The sequence below is a fragment of the Triticum urartu genome, chromosome 6A, assembly GCF_056163025.1.
Source record: "Triticum urartu cultivar PI428250 chromosome 6A, HENAU_Tu73, whole genome shotgun sequence".
In the NCBI taxonomy this organism is placed as follows: Eukaryota; Viridiplantae; Streptophyta; class Magnoliopsida; order Poales; family Poaceae; genus Triticum; species Triticum urartu.
In genome coordinates this window covers 198230594-198256361 of record NC_141878.1, presented here as the reverse complement: position 1 = coordinate 198256361, position 25768 = coordinate 198230594, and positions in this window count along the sequence as shown.

The following is a 25768-nucleotide window of genomic DNA, read 5'->3' as shown; positions in this document are numbered from 1 at the left end:
GCATTTCGCTCTCCATCATCTCTGGAGGAAGATCCCCCGAAGACGAGCTCTGCTGAGAAGGGCTAAGATCCGAACTGCAAGATAAATGCTTCGAATATTTTCCTCGGAAGTAAAGCGAGATATTTTCATTATTAAGTACCCTTTTACTTATAGCTCGGTGGAAGGCTGGTCCCCTTGAGGGCATAGTGCGGCCAGGGTATCCCCCAGGGCAGGACCCTCCGGTGGAGATTTCTTCCCCCATTTGGAGACCATTGTCTCCGGGTCCTCAGAGGCGGTTCTCTTCCTTCCCTGGGGAGAGGAAGTTTCAGTTCCTCCTCCCCGGCTAACCTCCTTCACGGAGGCGCTAGCCTCCTTGTTCCCCCCTTTATCTTCTCCTGAGGGCGTTTGATAAGGCGCGATCTCCAGCATCCTGGTTAGCATGGGATTTGGTGAGGTCTCAGGGAGGGGAGCCGGACACCTGATCAACTTTGCCTTCACTATCCAATCCTGGACAAAGAGTGGCTTTTTAGGGCAACGTTGCTATAAATAAACGGACAGTGTGTTCGGATGCGGGGCTACTTACTTGGGTATCCGGGCGATTGCAGCTCAGACCTGCATCCTCAGTGATGTACGGACACATTATTTGCGGTCTGAAGAACAATTTGTACATATCTTCGTGCGTCATGCCGAGGAAATGTTGAATAGCTCGCGGTCCTTCCGGGTTAAATTCCCACATGCGAAGGGGCCGGCGTTTGCAAGGCTGGACTTGACGAACTAGCATAACTTGCACTACCATAACCAGACTGAAATCTGTCTCAAAGAGATCTCGGATACGGCTTTGCAGTATTGGCACGTCCTTGGCTGGACCCCAGCTCAGCCCCCTGCTGATCCATGACATCAGTTACGGTGGGGGGCCAGAGCGAAAGGTGGGGGCAGCTACCCACTTGGCACTTCGGGAAGCTGTGATGTAGAACCACTCCCGCTGCCACAATCGGGACACCTCTGGGAAGCAACCCTCAGGCCATGGAGCGTCAGTGATTTTGCTTATTGAAGCGCCTCCGCACGCTGCGTACTGCCCCTCGATCATCTTCGGCTTCACATCGAAGGTCTTGAGCCACTGGCCGAAGTGAGGGGTAATGCGGAGGAAGGCCACACATAAAAAAATAAATGTCGAGATGTGAAGAAGGGAATCCGGGGCCAGATCATGAAAATCTAGCCCATAATAGAACATAAGACCCCTAACAAAGGGATCCAGAGCGAGGCCTAGTCCTCGGAGGAAGTGGGAGACGAACAGAACGCTCTTGTTGGGTTCGGGAGTAGGGACGACCTGCCCTCGGGCAGGCAGCCGATGCGAAATTTCGGCGATCAGATATCTGGCCTCTCTCAACTTCTTGATGTCCTCCTCCGTGACGGAGGAAGGCATCCATCGACCTTGAAGGTTGGTTCCGGACATAGTTGAAGGTCCGAGCACCTGACCTGCGTTTTGGGTGTTAGAACTCGATGCGGGGGAAGGATTTGATTGAGCACGAGAGGGAAAAAAGAAAAAGCTTTGTCCCCTTTATAAACAGGGTGAATATCAAGCGTCCTCCTCGTGGCCGTTTGGGACTTGCCTAAGATCTAGGAGTCCTACCAATAGGCACGGTTGTGTTACCCACGTCCGTATTGATTAGAATCCCGTAATAAAGGGGACACGATCTCTGTTTCGACAAGACGTGCCAAGGAAACCACCTCGCGAAACACGCTGAGATTGGTTATGAAAAACGATTCGAATAAAGACCTGGCTGTGGTGTGATGTCACATTACGGGGTACGTCAGCAGATCAGATTTATGGAAATATTATTCTCTCTACGATGGTATGTGGAACTTGTTTTGCAGAGCCGGACACAATCCTCGTGTTCAAAATCTTCTATGAACTATTCGGAGGAGGAACCCGCCTTGCAATGCCGAAGACCATCTGCACGCCGGACTCATCGTCATTGAAGCCTGGTTCAGGGGCTACTGAGGGAGTCCTAGATTAGGGGGTATCCGGACGGGCGGAATATATCCTTTGGCCGGACTGTTGGACTATGAAGATACAAGATTGAAGACTTCGTCCCGTGTCCGGATGGGACTCTCCTTGGCGTGGAAGGCAAGCTTGGCAATATGGATATGTAGATCTCCTTCCTTGTAACCGACTCTGTGTAACCGTAGCCCCCTCCGGTGTCTATATAAACCGGAGGGTTTTAGTCCGTAGGACAGCAGATAATCATACCATAGGCTAGCTTCTAGGGTTTAGCCTCTTTGATCTCGTGGTAGATCAACTCTTGTACTACTCATATTATCAAGAACAGTCAAGCAGGACGTAGGGTTTTACCTCCATCAAGAGGGCCCGAACCTTGGTAAACATCGTGTCCCCTGCCTCCTATTACCATCTGCCTAGACGCACAGTTCGGGACCCCCTACTCGAGATCCGCCGGTTTTGACACCGACACTAGCCCTCGCTACTGCGTTCATCAGCAAGTCCATCTTCAATTCTGAGGAAAATGACCTCCCCAACACTGCTGAGGATGGCGATGATGACTATGCTCCCACCTATTGCTTCATGGCAAAAGGTGGAATGGTACTCAAATATCCCTCCTCTGAATCAAGTGAGGATGAATCTGATGAAGATCTCAAGCCTAGCTACTTTAACTTGCTAAGATTGCTGTGAAACAACAAAAGGCTTTTGAAAAGGTTCAAAATATGCTAGACAAAAGCGATGACCTGTTGGGTGACGAAATGGATCAAACTTAAATTCTGACTGATAAACTTCAGAGACTTCAGACTAAGTTTGACAACCTTTAAAGTCATCATAACACTCTCCTATCTGATCATGAGAAGCTTTCTTATGAATTTCTTCAAAGAAAGAAAGATGTTGAGCAGCTAAGGGTGAATTATGAAGATCTTCAAAAGGAACGTGATTCATTACTTGATCAACAGAAATGCTTGAAAGGACGCAAGCTAATCATGAAGAAATGAATTTTCATTTCTCACGTCCTCATACTGTTATATCTGCTATATTGCTTGATGACATTGATCTGATGAATTTGATGTCATATTCTTCACTGCTGAAATATATGAGTTCGTAAGATGCACTAGTTCATCTACAGGATGGTCAACCCAAAGCCACTAAGTGGGTCCTCAATAGTGGATGTACAAATCACATGACTGGTGACAGGAACTTATTGATGGCCACTGCTTTATCTCCATCGCAAATGAAGCATATCACCTATGTTGACAAAGGAAAAAGCAAGGTATTGGGTCCAGGTAAGGTTGCGATCTCAAAGGATTGACATATGGACAAAGTCATGCTTGTCGAGTCCTTAGGGTTCAACCTCATATCTGTCTCAATGCTTTTTGTGATCTTGAAATGGTTGTTGTCTTCGGCAAGTATCGTTGTGTTGTGATCATGGAAGCTGACAATTCCAAAGTCTTCGAAGGCTTTAGGAGTGGAGACTTGTATATTGTTGATTTCTCTACAAGACCACAACGTGCTACATGTCTACTTGCAAAAGCTTCCAAAGGTTGGCTATGGTATCGACGACTTGTTCATGCTGGCATGAGGAACTTGCACACGCTCGCGAAGAAGAAGCATGTCATTGGCATCAAGGGTGTCAAATTCCTCAAGGATCATCTTTGTGGAGCTTGTGAAGCTGGAACGATGACAAAGGCCAAACATCCCTCAAAGACCATCATGACTACCAGTCGTCCATTAGAATTGCTTCACATGGATCTCTTTGGCCCTACTCATTATGCCACATGTACTAATGTTGCATCTTTACATGGCTTTGTCATTGTTGATGACTATTCTCGTTACACACGGGTGCATATCATCACTTACAAAACTGATGTGCAGGAAGTCTTCAAACGATTTTCCTCGAGGGCTTCAAACAATTTTGGTGTGAAGATCAAGCACATCAGAAGTGACAATGGGACCGAGTTCAAGAATACTGGTCTTGATGACTATCTTGATGAACTTGGTATTACTCACGAGTTATCTACTCCTTATACTCCTCAGCAGAATGGCATCGTGGAGCGCAAGACTAGGACTCTTGTTGAGATGGCTCGCATTATGCTTGATGAATACAAGACGCCTCCTCGCTTCTGGCCTCGGGTAATTGATACTGCTTGCCACATCATCAACAGGGTATATCTTCACAAATTCTTCAGAAAGACCTCATATGAACTCCTCACTGACAAGAAACCCAATGTGAGTTATTTCAAACTCTTTGGTGCTAAATGTTGGATTAGGGATCCTCATCACAATTCTAAATTCGCACCGAAAGCACATGAAGGTTTTATGCTTGGTTACGGAAAGGACTTGCACACCTACAGAGTCTTCAACACCTATCACCACAAGGTTGTTAAAACAGTAGATGTGCGGTTTGATGAGACTAACAGCTCACAAAGAGAGCACCTACCTCCTGTGCTAGATGAAATATCACCTGAGGAATCCATTAAGTTCAAGGCTATTGAGGATGTCATTCCTACCAAAGAATCTGCTGAAGAAGTCATTCCATAACGTGAAGAACATCATGCTGGTGCACCTGAGGAAAATGGCTCTGAAGAAAATGTTGAGCCCCCTCAACGTCGTCAACCCGCTCATCCTTGTGTTGCTAATGAAGTGCAGATTGAGAGAATCATCATGACATCAATGCACCAGGTCCTCTCACATGCTCAAAAGCTTCACATTTGTCTAAATCTTGTGGGCACTTTGATTTTGTCTCTATCACAGAGCCCACCAAAGTAGATGAAGCATTTCTGGTGCCTGAGTAGATTCAAGCAATGCAAGAGGAATTACATCAATTCGAGCTCAACAATGTCTGGGAACTCATTAAGTGACCAGACCCTCACAAGCACAATATCATCGGCACCAAATGGATCTACCGCAAAAAGCAAGATGAAAATGGCCTTTTGGTGAGGAATAAGGCACGGCTTGTAGCTCAAGGCTACATAAAGAATGAAGGAATTGATTTCGATGAAATTTTTGCACCTGTTGCTAGACTTGACGCTATTCGCATATTACTTACTTATGCTAACCATCATTATATCATCTTATACCAAATGGATGTTAAAAGTGCATTCCTCAATGATAAGCTTGAGTAACAAGTATATGTTGCTCAACCCCTAGGTTTTGAAGATCCAAAGCATCCTGACAAAGTCTTCAGACTCAACAAGGCCCTCTATGGCCTCAAGCAGGCCCCTCGAGCGTTGTATGATACTTTGAAGGAATTCCTCATGAAGAAAGGCTTCAAACCCGGTTCACTTGACCCAACTCTTTTCACCAAAATCTATGATGATGAATTATTCATGTGCCAAATCTATGTTGATGATATTATCTTTGGCTGTACTAACCAACATTACACTGACAAAGTTGCCTATATGATGAGTGAGGAATATCAAATGTCTATGACGGGAGAGTTGAAATTCTTCTTAGGGCTTCAAATTCATCAACAACGCAACGACATCTTCATATCTCAGGAGAAATACATCAAGGATGTGTTGAGGAAATTCGGCATGCAAGGTTGCAAAGGCGTCAAAATCCCTGTGCCCGCAAATGGCCATCTATGCACTAATGAAAATGGTATAGACTTTGATCAAAAGGTATACCGTTCCATGATTGGTTGTTTATTGTATCTATGTGCATCTAGGCTAGATATTATGCTTAGTGTTTGCATGTGCGCCCGTTTTCAAGCTACACCGAAGGAATCATACCATAAGGCTATGAAGCATATTCTTCGATATCTAGCTCACACACCAACACTTGGATTATGGTATCCCAAGGGCTCGACTTTTGATCTCATTGGGTATTCTCATTGCGTAGTCCTCTACAACATTCACTTATTGCTAATTCTTCAAGTTGACTTTTCTACTAAGTGAATGTGATCGGACCCTTCCCCCTCTATGCTATACTCAACCCAGTCTGTTCACAAATTCTTCATATGTGTTCTATTTGGAACCAGTTCAAAATCTTCACTATGTCCTTGTCAGCTGAAGAATTTGCAAACGAAACATTAAAATTTTCATGTCTCAATTTTTGGCTTTTGCTGCGCAAACCGTTCCACATCCCACGATATGATTATTCTTTTCACCCACGATCTCACACGATCTCCACGTCACTATACGTGGGTGACACATGTCGCTAGGATGAGAAGGGTCAGGGGCACGTTCGTCCGATTTCTTCAAGCGAGCAGTTTTTCACCTCGGCTATAAATAGCCCTCTCCCTCCTCAGACTTCATTTACCCCGCTCGACCTCAGTCCCCTTGCTCGAGCTTCCAGAGTAGTGCCGCTGCCACTCTCATCGTCGCCGGTGAGGAAGAGCTTCACTGCCTCGACCTCGTCGCCGTCGTACTCGCGCCGGCCACGGAAATCTTCACTCCGCCGCTGTCGTAGCTGTCTTCCGCCGCCAAGTTAGGGCGTGGAAGATCTGATTGGACGAACTTCCCATCTACACTGCCCAGTTCGTTGTGTTCTTTGTCAAATAAAATCTAATTTTACTACCCTTGTTGATTTTGATGATTTTTACAAAATCTTCAAAAGGTGTTTATTTGTCAACTTCCCACTAGTTAAACACCTCATATGCATCTGTTCTTGATCTATTTCTCGAAGCAATGTTTTTCCTCAAGATTCCTCAATTGTGTGGATTTTTCAATCTATACAACTCTGGAACCTAAGTGAAAGACCGCTTAGTGAAATTCCTCAAGGAACTTCTGGTCAAATTCCTCAAACTTGTTCTGTTTTCGAAAATCTTCTGAGAACGCATGTGACCTCTCTAAATTCTTTGCACCTATACTCTGTTCACAGGTACTCATGTCTGCTGCTGAATCACTAGGGTCTCATCAACTTAACTCATTTGCAGCATTCCTCAAAAACAGATTGCATAGCTCTTCAAAGAACTCAGTTGTTCAAATTTCTCAGCTGAAGAAAATGGCTGACGGCAAGAAACCTCAGAAGGGAGGAAAGAGATTGGAAGTCAACACAGCGTTTGAGATCCCTGATGACATCTATGCAGCGTATTGTGCACCAGCTGAAGAAACCAAAAATGGGCGCAAGGTGCGCATACAGAAGATTGAGAGGAGATGGGCATGGGAATGGAGGGAGTACATATATGTAACTCCCAAATACATGAGGAAATTCACGTTACACCCTCCTTGCCCAAGACCTCAGTTGACACCTGGTCAAATTGCAGATCCCACTAGCCTCAAGTGCGGTGAGGACTATCCTGATGAATGGGCCAAGAGGCAAGCCAAGTTAACCAAAGTGTCCAAGGAAGCAGTGAGGAAATTAAACAAAGACTTTGTTGCTGCTGCTGCTGCTGCTGAGGCCTCTGCTAGCAAGCCTAAGAAGGCTATGCCTAAGAAGCCTGCACACAAGCCCAATGCCTCTGCTTCAATGCCCTCACGACCAAGTTCCTCGGCAATGGCATCACCGACCAGCTCTTCAAAGCCCTCATGACAAATTCCTCAAGCATCTCAACTCCCCTCTGCTGGAAAATCTTTAGCTGCTCCTGCAAAGTCCTCAGCACCTCTGCACCTCACCTCGTGCCAAAGGACCACTAGCATCTCAATTGCTTCACGAGCCTCTACAAGTTCCTCAGCTCCCCTTCAGTCCTCAAGTGGCCCAACCTTGCTGAAGACTAAGGCCACTGCTGGACGAGGTACAAGGCCTAGTCCTCACAAGAAGCAGGTCGCCTTGCAGGTGCTGTCTAGTGAAGACGAGGCCGATGATGAAGAATTAGAAGAAATCATCAGAGACAAACAACAACGGGTCGCTAGAGCGAAAAGCAGCAATGTGCCTCTTCTGCTGGATCCCAAGTTGATCCTTGAGTACATTGATCTCTGGCACAAGGACCCCAAAACTCCGATGCCTGATTTCAAACTCACGCCTGGCCAGAATCACATGTTGACAGCCTTCATAGGCGAAGAAATATGGAAGTTTCAAAAGGCCAGGCAACTGAAGAAAGCTCTGTACAAGAAGGAGCATTTTCTAAATAAGCATGTTGTCAAAATGACAACTCATGAACTTGTGGCCATGCAATCTGAGATCAAAGGACTCAGTGATGAATTTGACGCATATCGTGCAGATTGGCTAGGAGCCAAAGTCAGATTCGTAAAGATGGCAAAAGGATTCACCTCCAATGTTGCAGCCCCAACGCAACAAGAAATCCTCAAGATGAAGCTTCTGCTCAGCCTACTGAAGAGCATGCCAGCACCACTGATGAAAATCAGGCTGCTGAAGAAACTAAAAGCACCAGGGCTGATGAAGAAATTCCAGATGCCGAGGAAACTGCCAGGGCAACCCCTACTATTACGCCTGAAGAACAAGCCAGTCCTGTTGAAGCATCTGCTACAACACCTAAAGAGATTGACCAAGCTAGGACAATTGCATCAGTTGTGCTTGAAGAAACTGAACCCATTTCTTCTACTCATCCGGCACCAACTACAAGCATAAACCTTCCTTCTGGATCAAAAATGAAGAAAACCAAGGCTGCAGAGCGCTCAACTGTGAAGAAAAGGAAAGCATCTGCTTCCTTAGAGTCTTCTGCTCCAAAGAAGGCGAAGACTTTGACAAGCTCCTATGAAAATCCTATAGATGTTGTTCCTCTGTCAAGCATGCCATCAAAGGAGATTGTTCCCTTTGGTGAAGAATATGTGATTCCCAATGAATCAGATGAAGAAGATCATTCTGCTGATTCATCCGAGCAGTTAGATGAAGAAATTGAAGTGGATAACATCCCTTCAACCCCACTGGTTTCATCACCCATGCCTCAGTTCACTGCTGAAGAGGCCAGCATTGAAGAAATAGATGAGGAAGATGAAGACGTGGATATCGGGTGCACCACTCCTATTCTGAATGATGACTACTGGGATAGTCATCACCCCAATTCACCACTGTTTACACCTCTGCAACAGATTCCTCAGTCCCCAGTTTAGACCGAAGAAATTCACACGGGATCTAAAGAACTCAAAGCATGTCTCCTCACTATCCCTGAAGAAGTTCCAACCACTAGCGTTGATGAAAATGTTGCTGTTGAGATGGAGGCCAAGCCTACTGAAGAAATTCCCACTGAAATTCCTCCGCCTGTGGCTCAAGAGACTCTGATTCAAGAGGCTGTGATGGCAACCACTGCAAATCTTCAACCCAAGCCTTTGAATCCTCACTCCGAGAAGCAGAAGTTCAAAGCTGATGACTTCTTTGTTGAGCACATGTTTTTCACTGACTATAATCCATATGACTCTGCAAGACTCAGGCACAAGCGCTTCTGGACAGCAAGCCAAATGAATTTCTATTCTTCACTACTATTCGACAAGGACAAGATATTTGACCATGAGCAAATTCCCCATGTGGACATGGAGTCACTACACTGCTTTACCCCAGTCCTCAGTGTTCTTCATGATGCTGGACTGCTCAGCCTCTGCACCGACATCTGTGACTGGAATGAAGAACTCATTCTTCAGTTCTATGCCACATTGCACATCACTGGCCATGTTGAAGACGTCAACTCATGGGTATTGGACTGGATGACTGAAAATACTCACTACAAAGCACCGGCCTCTGAATTGCTTCACGACGTTCCAGTCAGTCTTCTCATTGAAGGTGCAAGGTGCATCTATGATGAACCTGAACTATCAAACCATCTGATGCACGTGCTGATGAAGCCATTGAAGCCTGGCCAAGCTCCAAGGACCCAATTCCTCGTCAAGGAACTGCTCTATGTGCCAAGGACCATATATAGGATATTGACCAAAACCCTCAGTCCAATTAAGGGCCACAACTCTAATGATGAAGAAGTTGTTGGCATCATGAAGAATTTTCTTTTCAACATCATCCATGGTATTCCCATCAACTACCACGATTTCTTCATGAGGACTTTGGCAAATGTTGCTCTATCACCATTTGAATTGAAGCCTTACGCTCGATTGATCATGAGATTCGTCAGATCAAGGTCTTCAATTCATTACAAGGCGGATTTGCAAAATCATGTCAGCTACTTGCCCCCAATTGAAGTCCTCAAATGGACTATTTCCTCAGCTGATGAGAAGGGCAAGGCTGCTGTTATTGATTGTTGGCATCCTGGAAACAGGGTACCCAGACTTGCCTACCTGTGGCCCATGGCGTGGCTCCACTGTCATCCCCGTCTGACCTATCTTCACCAGCAAACACTCAAGACCCTCACGAAGGGCCAAGCCTCGCGAGGCGGATGACGCAAGACCTCCTCGGGGGCAGCCTCACCAGGCTGGCTTGCGAGGGGCGGAGAGATCAAGGCAAGGGACACCTCGCAAGGTTCATGTGACGCAAGCCATGATGACCAAGGCCAGTTGGGCGCTAGGCGGGCGCCAGCGCGCGCAATGTCCTCGTTTCCTCTTTGGTGCTAAAGAGGCAAGCGCAGGCGTGGAGTCCGGAGGCATCAAGCAAAGGTTTCCATATTAGTGCAACAAGACCAAGACCAACAGGACGGTAGGACGGAGGTCACCATGGAGCCCAGGATGGTGTCATCACCCGAGCCTTTGGCATGCAAAGACCATCTTTTGTCAGGATAGCTTGTACTAGCTGCCCCCCATCAAATTGGCCGTTGTGGGATCCCTTCCCGCCTAATATTTTGGAAGAGGACCCGGGCCTCTATAAATAGGGCTAGCCACCACCGTAGCCAGGGATCGGCTCATCGAGGGACGAAAGGCTCATCTGATCTTGGACCGGATCCATTCCGCCAAGGCCACCACACAAACTCAACAAGCACAATAGCACCTCTCCTGAGGAGGTTGTTCTTCCCTTGTACTATTCATACTCAGCCCAAGAGGCAATCCACCACACCACACAGGAGTAGGGTATTACACCACATCGGTATCCTGAACCAGTATAAATCTCGTGTCCCTTTGTTCTGCGAGTTCGACGTGCTAAGCCTTGAGATTGCGATGAGGGTGTGAGCTAGAGGGAGGAGAGATCTTCGTGTGCACCCAGTGTTCGAACCTCAAGGGTTTTGCCAGAACGCGAAACCTGAAATTTGGCGCGCTAGGTAGGGGTGTGCTGATGCTTTCCTTCCATGGATCCACGTTCCACCGCTCTGCCCCATCCATGTCGGACGCACGTCTAGCCCGCGCCGAGCGTCGGGCCGCCCTCGCCGCCCGTGTCGCTCAGACAGCCCCTATCGGCGGGCCTCCCCATAGTTCTCCATCTCCTATTGCCAACGCTGCTACCTGCCCGGCAGCAAACGATCATCAAGCGTCCTCGCTGCACCCCTCCGTGCGGCGGGATGGCCACACCGCCACCCCATTGCTGACTCTGGTCAGCTCATCATCTCACGCTCTTCACCCACCCACGAACGCGCAGGCCGCGCTGCTCATGGCGCGCGAGCTCCTGCACTACCGCCCGGTCGACGACCTCTATGAGGACTAGTTGGACCGCATTGCCGAGCTCATCAGCCCCGATGGGGGCTCTCTTGCACCATCCCTCTCGCTGCCTCGCCCACCTCCAGCTGCGGGTGATGTAGCTCACGGAGCACCTCCGCCGCCTCCGCATCCAGACGACGCCCTTGCCCCGAGACACGCAGCTCACGGAGCGTCACCGTCCCTCCACGTCAAGATGGTGTCCTCCCCCCAAGACGCATGGTCCCGCGGCATGATCCGCCATGCCGTGCGCCCGCACATGAAGAAGGAAGCTGCCAAGAGGTTCCTCGGCCGCAAGAAAATGCTCCAGCGCTCCCGGCGCCATGACAAGACCACATGCCACCTGCGGCTGTGGTGCGCGGACATCCAGGCCAGGCCCCGCATCAGCAAAGGGCACCGGTGGCCACCGCAGGCTGCCGCACCTTCGCTCCCGAGTTGCGCACCATCGTTTGGCCAGGCAAGTTCAAGCCAGATCTGCTTCCGCGCTATGACAGCACCCCCGACCCCGCGGAGTTCCTGCAGCTCTATGAGCTGAGCATCGAGGCGGCCAATGGCAATGAAAAGGTCATGGCGAACTGGTTTCCCATGGCTCTCAAGGATGGCGCCCGCTCAATGCTCCTGAACCTGCCCGCGGGATCGATCTCCTCCTAGGGTGAGATGCGCGACCACTTCATCGCCAACTTCCAGGGTACTCGCGACCGCCCTCCGGCCGCGAGTGGCCTGCGCCGCATCAAGCAACAGCCAGGGGAGACCCTGCAAAAGTACATCCAGTGCTTCAACAGCGTCCGCCTCAAGATCCCCAAGGTGACGGACGAGGCCATCATCTCAGCATTTTCCGATGGCCTCCGCGACATCAAGATGAAGGAGGATCTCGCCATCCACAAGGAGCTATGCACGACTCTGGAGCTGTTCAACATAGTGACCAAGTGCGTAAGATTTGAGGAAGGGCGTATGTCCCTCCTCGAGCTCCCTCCTTCCGACCCAGAAGAAAATAAGGCCAAGGTCAAGGACGTGAAGCGCAAGGGAGTGGCCGTACTCGTGGCAGAGCCAGACACAAAGCGCGGCCGGGACCTTCCTGAGTCATTCAAGGGCGGTCGTACGTTCTACGCCTTCCACAATGTGTGCAGCCACAACACCAACGATTGTCAAAATCTCAGGTCCATTCGAGATGGACGCTTCGGTCGACGCCCTGAGCGCAACGACCGGGGCTATGACTGAGGAGGAGGACGAGGCGGAGGACGCTGGGATGACCGCGGCCCTCGCCAGGAGTGGCGCGACCAGCCTCCTGAGGACCGCTGGCAAGAGCAACCCCGCGAGGGCGCCTGGAGGGACCAGCCTCTGGGCAATCCTTGTATTCCTCCACTGCCGTCCCTACTACCTCTTGAGCACTGCGTTGGTTTTCCCTTGAAGAGGAAAGGGTGATGCAGCAAAGTAGCATAAGTATTTCCCTCAGTTTTTGAGAACCAAGGTATCAATCTAATAGGATATCACACTCGAGGCCCACGCACCTACACAAACAAATAAGAACCTCGCAACCAACGCGATAAAAGGGTTGTCAATCCCTTCACGGTCACTTACGAGAGTGAGATCTGATAGATAATAAGATAATATTTTTGGTATTTTTATGATAAAGAGAAATAAAGATGCAAAGTAAAATAAAAGGCAATAGAAATAACTAAGTGTTGGAAGATTAATATGATGGAAGATAGACCTTGGGGCCATAGGTTTCACTAGTGGCTTCTCTCAAGAGCATAAGTATTACGGCGGGTAAACGAATTAATGTCGAGCAATTGATAGAATTGAGCATAGTTATGAGAATATCTAGGTATGATCATTTATATAGGCCTCACATCCGAGACAAGTAGACCGACTCCTGCCTGCATCTACTACTATTACTCCACACATTGACCAATATCCAGCATGCATCTAGAGTATTAAGTTCATAAGAACAGAGTAATGCTTTAAGTATGATGACATGATGTAGAGGGATAAACTCATGCAATATGATATAAACCTCATCTTGTTATCCTTGATGGCAACAATACAATACGTGTCGGTTCCTTTTCTGTAACTAGGATCGAGCACCGCAAGATTGAACCCAAAGCTAAGCACTTCTCCCATTGCAAGAAAGATCAATCTAGTAGGCCAAATCAAACTGATAATTTGAAGAGACTTGCAAAGATAAACCAATCGTACATAAAATAATTCAGAGGAGATTCAAATATTGTTCATAGATAAACTTGATCATAAGCCCACAATTCATCGGATCTCGACAAACACATCGCAAAAGAAGATTACATCGAATAGATCTCCAACAGAATCGAGGAGAACTTTGTATTGAGATTCAAAGAGAGAGAAGAAGCCATCTAGCTAATAACTATGGACCCGAAGGTCTGAAGTAAACTACTCACACATCACCGGAGAGGCCATGGAGATGATGTAGAGGCCCTCCGTGATCAATGCCCCCTCCGACGGTGCTCCGGAAAAGGCCCCAAGATGGGATCTCTCGGGTACAGAAGGTTGGGGCGGTGGAATTAGGTTTTCTTGGTGCTCCTGGTTGTTTGCGGGTACGTGGATATATATTGGAGGAAGAAGTACGTTGGTGGAGCAACGAGGGGCCCACGATGGTGGAGGGCGCGCCCCCTACCTCGTGCCCTCCTCGATGATTTCTTGACGCCCACTGCAAGTCTCCGGGATCACGTTTGTTGAGAAAATCACGTTCCCGAAGGTTTCATTCTGTTTGGACTCCGTTTGACATTCCTTTTCTGTGAAACCCTAAAACAGGAAAAAAACAACAATTTGGGCTGGGCCTCCGGTTAGTAGGTTAGTCCCAAAAATGATATAAAAGTGTAAAGTACATCCCATTAACATCCAAAATATATAATATAATAGCATGGAGCAATCAAAAATTATCGATACGTTGGAGACGTATCAAGCATCCCCAAGCTTAGTTCATGCTCGTCCTCGAGTAGGTAAATGATAAAAGAAGAGTTTTTGATGTGGAATGCTTTCTAACATATTTCTCAATGTAATTTTTCTTTATTGTGGCATGAATGTTCAGATCCGAAAGATTCAAGATAAAAGTTTAATATTGACATAGAAATAATAATACTTCAAGCATACTAACTAAGCAATCATGTCTTCTCAAAATAACATGGCCAAAGAAAGTTATCCCTACAAAATTATATAGTCTGTCTATGCTCTATCTTCACCACACAAAATATTTAAATCATGCACAACCCCGATGACAAGCCAAGCAATTGTTTCATACTTTTGATGTTCTGAAACTTTTTCAATCTTCACGTAATATATGAGCGTGAGCCATGGATATAGCACTATATGTGGAATAGAATGGTGGTTGTGGAGAAGACAAAAAAGGAGAAGATAGTCTCACATCAACAAGGCATACAAACGGGCTATGGAGATGCCCATCAATAGATATCAATGTGAGTGAGTAGGGATTACCATGCAATGGATGCACTAGAGCTATAAGTATATGAAAGCTCAACAAAAGAAACTAAGTGGGTGTGCATCCAACTCGCTTGCTCATGAAGACCTAGGAAATTTTGAGGAATCCCATCATTGGAATATACAAGCCAAGTTCTATCATGAAAAATTCCCACTAGTATATGAAAGTGATATCATAGGAGACTCTCTATCATTAAGATCATGGTGCTACTTTGAAGCACAAGTGTGGAAAAAGGATAGTAGCATTGTCCCTTCTCTCTTTTTCTCTCAGTTTTTGGGCCTTCTTTCTTTTCTTTTTATTTTTTGCTTATTTTTTCATCCGGTGTCTCATCCCGACTTGTGGGGGAATCATAGTCACCATCATCCTTTCCTTACTTGGGACAATGCTCTAATAATGATGATCATCACACTTTATTTACTTACAACTCAAGAATTACAACTCGATACTTAGAACAAAATATGACTCTATGTGAATGCCTCTGGCGGTGTACCGGGATGTGCAATGATGCATGAGTAACGTGGATGAAGAATTATGAGCGGTGGCTTTGCCACAAATACGATGTCAACTACATGATCATGCAAGCAATATGACAATGATGAAGCGTGTCATAATAACGGAACGGTGGAAAGTTGCATGGCAATATATCTCAGAATGGCTATGGAAATGCCATAATAGGTAGGTATGGTGGCTGTTTTGAGGAAGGTATATGGTGGGTTTATGGTACCGGCGAAAGTTGCGTGATACTAGAGAGGCTAGCAATGGTGGAAGGGTGAGAGTGTGTATAATCCATGGACTCAACATTAGTCATAAAGAACACACATAATTATTGCAAAAATATATTAGTTATCGAAACAAAGTATTACACGCATGCTCCTAGGGGGATAGATTGGTAGGAAAAGACCATCGCTCGTCCCCGACCGCCACTCATAAGGAAGACAATCAATAAATAAATCATGCTCCGACTTCATCACATAACGGTTCACCATACGTGCTTGCTACGGGAATCACAAACTTCAACACAAGTATTTCTCAAATTCACAACTACTCAACTAGCATGACTCTAATATCACCATCTCCATATCTCAAAACAATTATCAAGTATCAAACTTCTCATAGTATTCAATGCACTTCTAAGAAAGTTTTTTATTAAAGAAAATTTCCATGTTGTTCTAAAGGACTCTCAAAATAATATAAGTGAAGCATGAGAGAACAATTATTTCTATAAAATAAATCCACCACCATGCTCTAAAATATATAAGTGAAGCACTAGAGAAAAACTGTATAGCTCAAATGATATAAGTGAAGCATATAGAGTATTCTAATAAATTTCAAATCATGTGAGTCTCTATAAAAAGGTGTGTACAGCAAGGATGATTGTGTTAAACTAAAAATCAAAGACTCAAATCATACAAGATGCTCCAAGCAAAACACATATCATGTGGTGAATAAAAATATAGCTCCAAGTAAAGTTACCGATAGACGAAGACGAAAGAGGGGATGCCTTCCGGGGCATCCCCAAGCTTAGGGTTTTTGGTGTCCTTGAGTTTTACCTTGGGGTGCCATGGGCATCCCCAAGATTAGGCTCTTGCCACTCCTTGTTCCACAATTCATCAAATCTTTACCCAAAACTTGAAAACTTCACAACACAAAACTCAAAATAGAAAATCTCGTGAGTTCCGTTAGCGAAAGAAAACAAAACACCACTTCAAGGTAATGTAATGAACTCAATATTTATTTATATTGGTGTTAAACCTACTGTATTCCAACTTCTATATGGTTTATAAACTCTTTTACTAGCCATAGATTCATCAAAATAAGCAAACAACACACGAAAAACAGAATCTATCAAAAACAGAACAGTCTGTAGTAATCTGTAGCTAATGCAAACTTCTGGAACCCCAAAAATTCTAAAATAAATTTCTGGACGTGAGGAATTTATCTATTAATCATATTAAAAAATAATTAACTAAATAGAACTTTCCAAATAAAAATGGAAGCAATTCTCGTGAGCGCTAAAGTTCTGTTTTTTACAGCAAGATCAAAAAGACTTTCCCCATGTCTTCTCAACGGTTCTACTTGGCACAAACACTATTAAACACAAAAAACACAACTAAAAAAGAGGATAGATAAATTATTTATTACTAAAGAGGAGCAAAAATCAAGGAATAAAAATAAAATTGGGTTGCCTCCCAACAAGCACTATCGTTTAACGCCCCTAGCTAGGCATAAAAGCGAAGATAGATCTAGGTATTGCCATCTTTGGTAGGCAATCCATAAGTGGCTCTCATAATAGATTCATATGGTAATTTAAATTTATTTGTAGGGAAGTTTTACATGCCTTTCTTTAATGGAAATTAGAATTTAATATTCCCTTCCTTCATATCAATAATTGCACCAATCGTTCTAAGGAAAGGTCTACCAAGAATAATAGGACATGAAGGATTGCAATCTATATCAAGAACAATGAAATCTATGGGCACATAGTTCCTATTTGCAACAATAAGAACATCATTAATTCTTCCCATAGGTTTCTTAATAGTGGAATCCGCAAAGTGCAAGTTTAAAGAACAACCATCAAAATCACGGAAACCTAGCAAATCACACAAATTTTTTAGAATCGTGGAAACACTAGCACCCAAATCACGCAAAGCATAGCACTCATGATCTTTAATTTTAATTTTTATTGTAGGTTCCCACTCATCATAAAGTTATCTAGGGATAGAAACTTCCAACTCAAGTTTTTCTTCATAAATTGCATCAAAGCACCAACGATATGTTTAGTAAAAGCATTATTTTGACTATAAGCTTGAGGAGAATTTAGCACGGATTGCAACAAGGAAATATAATCTATCAAAGAGCAATTATCATAATTAAATTCCTTGAAATCCAAAATAGTGGGTTCATTGCTATTTAATGTTTTGACTTCTTCAATCCCACTTTTACCAATTTTTGCATCAAGATCTAAAACTCCGAATATTTGGAACGCCTTCTAGCTAAAGGTGTCTCATCTTCAGTCCCATCATTATCAAGATTCATATTGCAAAACAAAGATTTAATAGGAGACACATCAATAACATTTAGATCTTCATATTTATTTTCATAGAAACTAGAAGAACACGCTTTCACAAAGCAATCTTTCTTAGCACGTATCCTAGTGGTTCTTTCTTTGCACTCATAAATGGAAATTCTCATGGCTTTGAGAGACTCATTGATATCATCCTTAGGTGGAATAGATCTAAGTTTCAAAGAATCAACATCAATAGAAATTCTATCAATGTTCCTAGCCAATTCATCAACCTTAAGCAATTTTTCTTCAAGCAAAGCATTGAAATTCTTTTGCGAATTCATAAACCTAGAATTAAAATTACCTCTATATGCGTTATTACCAAAATTGTTCCTACCAACAAAATTCACATCCATAGATTCATTATTATTCTCAATCAAGGTAGACAAAGGCACATCATTAGGATCAGAGGAAACACTCTTATTAGCAAACAATTTCATAAGTTCATCCATCTTTCCACTCAAAACATTAATCTCTTCAACTGCATGAACTTTTTTACTAGTAGATCTTTCGGTGTGCCATTGAGAATAATTAACCATAATATTATCTAGGAGTTTAGTAGCTTCTCCTAAAGTGATTTCCATAAAAGTGCCTCCCGCGGCGAATCTAAAATATTTCTAGAAGAAAAATTCAATAAGGCATAAATTTTTTGTATAATCATCCAAAGATTCAAACCATGTGTCGGGCAATTATGTATCATTAATTTCATCCTATCCCAAGCTTGTGAAACATGTTCATGATCAAGTTGCTTAAAATTCATAATATCATTTTTAAGAGAGATGATTTTAGCGGGAGGAAAATACTTAGAGATAAAAGCATCTTTGCACTTATTCCATGAATCAATACTATTTTTAGGCAAATAGGAAAACCAAGCTTTAGGACGGTCTCTAAGGGAAAACGGAAATGGCTTAAGTTTAACAATATCATTATCCACATCTTTCTTCTTTTGCATATCACACAAATCAACAAACCTATTTAGATGGGTAGCGGCATCTTCACTAGGAAGGTTGGCGAATTGTTCTTTCATGACAAGATTCAACAAAGCAACATTTATTTCACAAGATTCAGCATCGGTAAGAGGAGCAATCGGAGTGCTAGGAAAATCATTGGTGTTGGTATTGGAGTATTATATTGAGCCATGGTTCCAAGCAAGAAATCCAACGCATGAGAAAACAAAAAACAAGCGAAAAAGAGGCTTATGGAAAGAGAGGGCGAGAGGAAAAGAGGGCGAATAAAACAGCAAGGGTGAAGTGGGGGCGAGGAAAACGAGAGGCAAATGGCAAATAATGTAATGTGAGGGATAAGGGTTTGTGATGGGTACTTGGTATGTGTTGACTTGTGCGTAGACTACGGCAACGATAAAAGAAATGGCTCGTTGTCAGGAGTCAAATCTTGACTTGACTTGGCGCGAATGACCCCGAAACGGCGCCAGAAATCAATCTTGCAACCTCTTGAGCACTGCATTGGTTTTCCCTTGAAAAGGAAAGGGTGATGCAGCAAAGTAACGTAAGTACTTCCCTCAGTTTTTGAGAACCAAGGTATCAATCCAGTAGGAGATCACGCTCGAGTCCCACACACCTACACAAACAAATAAGAACCTCACAACCAACGCGATAAAGGGGTTGTCAATCCCTTCACGGTCACTTACGAAAGTGAGATCTGATAGATATGATAAGATAATATTTTTGGTATTTTTGTGATAAAGAGAAATAAAGATGCAAAGTAAAATAAACAGCAATAGAAATAACTAAGTGTTGGAAGATTAATATGATGGAAGATAGACCCGGGGGCCATAGGTTTCACTAGTGGCTTCTCTCAAGAGCATAAGTATTACAGTGGGTAAAAGAATTACTATCGAGCAATTGATAGAATTGAGCACAGCTATGAGAATATCTTGGTATGATCATGTATATAGGCATCACGTCCGAGACAAGTAGACCGACTCCTGCCTGCATCTACTACTATTACTCCACACATCGACCACTATCCAGCATGCATCTATAGTATTAAGTTCATAAGAACAGAGTAATGCTTTAAGTAAGATGACATTATGTAGAGGGATAAACTCATGCAATATGATATAAACCCCATCTTTTTATCCTTGATGGCAAAAATACAATACGTGTCGTCTCCCTTTCTGTCACTGGGATCGAGCACCGAAGATGGAACCCAAAGCTAAGCACTTCTCCCATTGCAAGAAAGATCAATCTAGTATGCCAAACCAAACTGATAATTCGAAGAGACTTGCAAAGATAAACCAATCATACATAAAAGAATTCAGAGGAGATTCAAATATTGTTCATAGATAAACTTGATCATAAACCCACAATTCATCGGATCTCGACAAACACACCACAAAAGAAGATTACATCGAATAGATCTCCAACAGAATCGAGGAGAACTTTGTATTGAGATCCAAAGAGAGAGAAGAAGCCATCTAGCTAATAACTATGGACCCAAAGGTCTGAAGTAAACTACTCACACATCAACGGAGAGGCCATGGAGTTGATGTAGAGGCCCTCCGTGATCTGTGCCCTCTCCGACGGAGCTCCGGAAGAGGCCCCAAGATGGGATCTCTCGTGTACAGAAGGTTGCGGCGGTGGAATTAGGTTTTCGTGGTGCTCCTGGATGTTTGCGGGTACGTGGATATATATAGGAGGAAGAAGTACGTCGGTGGAGCAACGAGGTGCCCACGAGGGTGGAGGGCGCTCCTAGGGGGTAGGCGCGCCCCCCTGCCTCATGCCCTCCTCGATCATTTCTTGACGCCCACTCCAAGTCTCCTGGATCATGTTCGTTGAGAAAATCACGTTCCCGAAGGTTTCATTCCGTTTGGACTCTGTTTGATATTCCTTTTCTGTGAAACCCTAAAATAGGCAAAAAACATCAATTTGGCTGGGCCTCCGGTTAGTATGTTAGTCCCAAAAATGATATAAAAGTGTAAAATAAAGCCCGTTAACATCCAAAATAGATAATATAATAGCATGGAGCAATCAAAAATTGTGGATACATTGGAGACGTATCAGCCCCCACCAAGAAGGAACGACGACCACCATCAGGACGAGGGGGCTGGGGGCTTCGAGGAGCCGCGCGCCATCGCTTGCATCTTGGTTGGTGCTCAGGCCCCGGCTTCCCAGCGCATATTCAAGCAGTTCTCTCGCGAGGTGAATGCAGCCCTCCCCAAGCTCGAGGCCACGCGCCCACTCAGATGGTCCAAGTACGACATCACCTTCAGCTCGGCAGACCAGCTCAAGTGCACGACAACCGTCGGCGTCCTCTCGATGCTCTGTTCACCCGTCATCAGCAATGTCCAAGTCACCAAGACACTCATCGACGGCGGCGCAGGGCGCAGTGTCCTGTCCGTCGAGGCGCTCGACAGCCTCCAAGTGCCATACGATCAGCTTCATCCCACCAAGCCTTTCTCAGGAGTGACCGACGGCACCACCACCCCGATAGGGTAAGTTCGCCTCCCTGTCACCTTTTGTCAGCGCAGCAACTACCACACCGAGCTCGTCGACTTCGACATCGCCCTCATCCATCTGCCGTATAATTCCATCCTCGGGTATCCGGCCCTGGCCAAGTTCATGGCAGTGACCCACCATGGCTACAACGTCCTCAAGATGCCGGGAAGCGGTGGAATCATCACAGTCCCCTGCGAAGAAAGAGATGCGGTGTGCTCCCTCAAGCGCGCCTTCCAAGCCGCAGCAATCGAAGACCTAGACAGCGAGGGCGCCCAGTACCCTCCTGAGGCCATCCCCAAGAAGAAGAAGCAACTACTCTGCACAGGGCCTCAGGGGAGTGGCGCCTCTAGCGGTGCCACCTTAGGATCGGCACCCGCACCTGGGGCGCTTCCCTCCCTCGCATAGGAAGGCGCGCCCGGTGCCCTCGTCGGGCAGGGCTCGGGGGCTCTCTTCTGGAGGGCCTCAGACCTGGCCAACATCACGAGGGAGGCGCTCGGGCAGCACATGGAGGCGTACTTTGCATCACGTTTCGCCTAGGAGGGCACCGGCGAGGAGCGCCCGATGCTAAGGAGTTCATCATCAAGGCCACTCAGGAGCTTCAGGAAGCAAGGGCAATACGCGGCGACCGCCGCCCACCTCATGTAGCTCCCCATCCGGGCGAGGGAGGTGAGCTGTGTGCCTGCATCGACATCCCAGGGCTCAACATGGCCGCATCTGAGGAGCGCTTCTGGCCTTCGTGTGCTGGCCGGTGTGAGGGTCCACCTCACAGCTACGGTCGCATGCCGTTTGGCCTGCCGAGCATGGCAGCCGCCTTCCAGCGCAATCTATGGAGCATCCTGGCGACCCAGGTGGCCAGGCATCACGCGGTCCTGACGGAGATGGAGACGGTCCTCAGGAGGCCACATGAGTCCCCAGAGCCTCCCAAGGATCAGGGTGTTGGCGGCTCATGAGGATCGACTTCTTCAGCGCGCGTCTTCAGCTACCCCAACGCTCCTTCGACAACAAAACCAGGTGACATTTTCCAAGTTCATTCAGCTGGGAGCGCCCGTCGGGCTGCATTATTCCCAGGTTGCATGTGCCTGTCCCTGCGGCGTGTACCCTCTTGCATCTTTAGCTTACCCTGTTGGGGGCGCCCCTCGGGCTGCATCATCCCCAAGCCGCTCGGGTCCGACCCAGTGGCATGTATCGTTCTTGCATTTACCTAAGCTAGTTTGCTTTCCATGCACCACGGGAGCCATCCACGCCGGCACAGCGCTTGTGCTCGGGTTCGTCCCTGCAACATTGACAAATCTGAGAGGTCGAGCTCTGGCTCGCGTCACGCCCGCGCACGTCACCTCACCAGGCCCTCAGTGCCTTCACCTTCTTGCAGAGCGACCAGTGGCAATAGTGGAAATTTGTGTCCCTCCTCACGCTAACCTACAGGAACCTCCTGAGGACAATAGCGGGCGGTACCGCGGGCTCCCTCTTCTCACATGCAATTCGCTTGCGCGTTAAAAGGGGGGCTCCTGAGCATCACGAATCAGGAGCTCTTACTGGCTCTCCAGCCCTCACCCCATGGCCTTGACCACGACACCGCGACCTGGCATACCAGTGGCGGCTCAGCTCGCTCGAGGGCCGGGACCTGAGGACGTAGAGCACATAGAAGAGCGTGGAGAAGAGGGGGAGACTCGCACAGGCCTAACCTGGCTACACTATGGCCGTCGACGCACGAGTCTGGCGCAGCACAAGGAACCAACTCTGGACTGCCAAGATAAGTTTCGCACCCGGGTCAATCGAGCACTACGGCATAAGATTCCCATCTCTCGCAGCCCTGTGGCGACGATGTCGCCTCGCTTTCCTACCTCTCGGTGGCTGCTTGAGCATCGCGCCTCAGGAGCTCTTACGGGATCTCGGGCCGCTTACATCCTGGCCTTGACCACGGCATCGCGAACTGGCATACCAGCGATGGCTGCAGCCTGCCTGGGGACCGGGACCTGTCGGTGTAGAGCACCAAGCTACCACGGGGTTGGAAAGGGGAGACTAAGCCGAAATAGGACATGCGTTCACAAATTTTCATAATAAGGATAATATCAACAAAAGCAATACGGACCCTTTACACGCCCCCATGGGGTCCATTTTGATTCCTCGCAGGGAGTAAGGAAGAAGAAGAAGCAAAAGGAGCAAAGGAAGAGATGGGTGGCGGGGACTCCGCTCCCCCTCTTCCCATTTTTAGCCAAGAGGAGGCCAACCGCCAGCCTCCACGATCTAAGGTAATAATGACCTTTTTTCTGCATGCAGCAGGGACTTGTCAAGTCGGGCAGTTGCCGAGGCAGCGTGGGGAAGCGGAGACGCCCATGTCTCATCAATCGCCACAGGCCAACCGAAGCCGCATGCTGTTGGGGCCCGCGGCACTCCGAACTTGCCCCTTGGCTTCACCTCGAAGCCAAGTCCGAGCGTGCCTTGAGCCCGAGGGCTGCTATCGGCGTCCTAGGAATGGGGGTCCCCAGACTTGCCTGCCTGTGGCCCATGGCGTGGCTCCACCGGCGGCCCCGTACGGCCCATCTTCACTAGCAAACACTCAAGACCCTCGCGAGGCGGACGACGCAAGACCTCCTCGGGGGCGGCCTCACCAGGCTGGCTCGCGAGGGGCGGAGAGATCAAGGCAAGGGACACCTCGCGAGGTTCCTATGATGCAAGCAATGACGACCAAGGCCAGGCGGGCGCCAGTGCCCAGTGTCCTCGTTTCCTCTTTGGTGCCAAAGAGGCAAGCGCAGGCACGGAGCCCCGAGGCGTCAAGCAAAGGTTTCCATATCGGTGCAACAGGACCAAGACCAGCAGGACGGCAGGACGGAGGTCACCATGGAGCCTAGGACGGCGTCATCACCAGAGCCTTTGGCAGGCGAAGACCATCTTTTGTCATGATATCTTGTACTAGCTGTCCCCCTTCAAATTGGCCATTGTGGGATCCCCCCGCCTAATATTTGGGAAGAGGACCCGAGCCTCTATAAATAGGGATATCCACCACCGTAACCTAGGATCAGCTCATCAAGAGACCAAAGGCTCATCTGATCTTGGACCAGATCCATTCCACCAAGGCCACCACCCAAACTCACCAAGCACAAGAGAACCTCTCCTCAGGAGGCTGTTCTTCCCTTGTAACTATTCATACTTAGCCCAAGAGGCAATCCACCACACCAAACTGGAGTAGGGTATTACACCACATCGGTGGCCTGAACTAGTATAAATCTCGTGTCCCTTTGTTCCGCGAGTTCGACGCGCTAAGCCTTGAGACTACGGTGAGGGCGTGAGCTAGAGGGAGGAGAGATCTTCGTGCGCACCCTAGTGTTCGAACCTCAAGGGTTTTGCCGGAACCCGAAATCCGACATTGATGAATGCACTCCATTGGATGGATAGTTTCACAAAGCTGCCTCGTATTCCACCAATGATGACTCTGCCACTCGTGACACTACTCCCAGGGTGATGACTGATCATGAGCTTCTCCTCAGCCTTCATTAGAAGGTTGATCGCGACCACAAGTGGGTCAAGCGTCAGTTTGGTGCTATTCTTCAGAACATGACAGCCACTCAAAACATTGTGAAGAAGAATCACTATTATCGGCATGAATTCTTTGACTGCACCTGGGCCATTCTGTCTAACCTCTACAGTGCTAAAGATCTCAAGAAGATGGAATTTCAACAGGACTTTGACTGGGCACAACCACCTTCGAAGAAATTCAACAAGGTCAAAGTTCCTCAGCTTGTGGCTAGTTCATATTCTTCATCGCACGAGACTGATGAGCATGAAGACTTGAATGATACTGCGGCAGGCCCTGCATCAGTGGATGACCCCAACAACGTTGGCACTCCTCCATCAACTTTGTGATTTTCTTCAGGGGTGTTAGTCCTCATTTTTCATCCCTTTTGGTCATTTGATGAAAAATGGGGGGATTTGAGTTAGTTTTCAAGTGGTCTATCTTTATGGGCATTTTTTTGCTAAGTCACAACTCTCGTTCTTCTGAAGTATTTGTTGGATCGAGTTGTAAACTTAAGTCCGATGGTGGTCTGATACTTTGCTATGTTTTTCTGCATTCTATTTCCTCATGTATGTTAATGTACGCATGCTGAATTACCTCAGTCACCATATTTCATCATGCATTTCAAATTCTTCATATCATATGTTAAATGTGTGTATGAATTACAAGATATAGGGGGGATCTCCATGATTCTATTCTACAATGTGAATTTTCTCTTCAAGGAAAATTCCTCACATATTCACATCTTCAGGGGGAGTTCTTCTATATCTTGCAATCAAATTCCTCAATATCTGTATTTACACTTCATATATTTATCCCCATTGAAAACTTAACCTATATTGTCATCAATCACCAAAAAGGGGGAGATTGTAAGTGCATCTAGT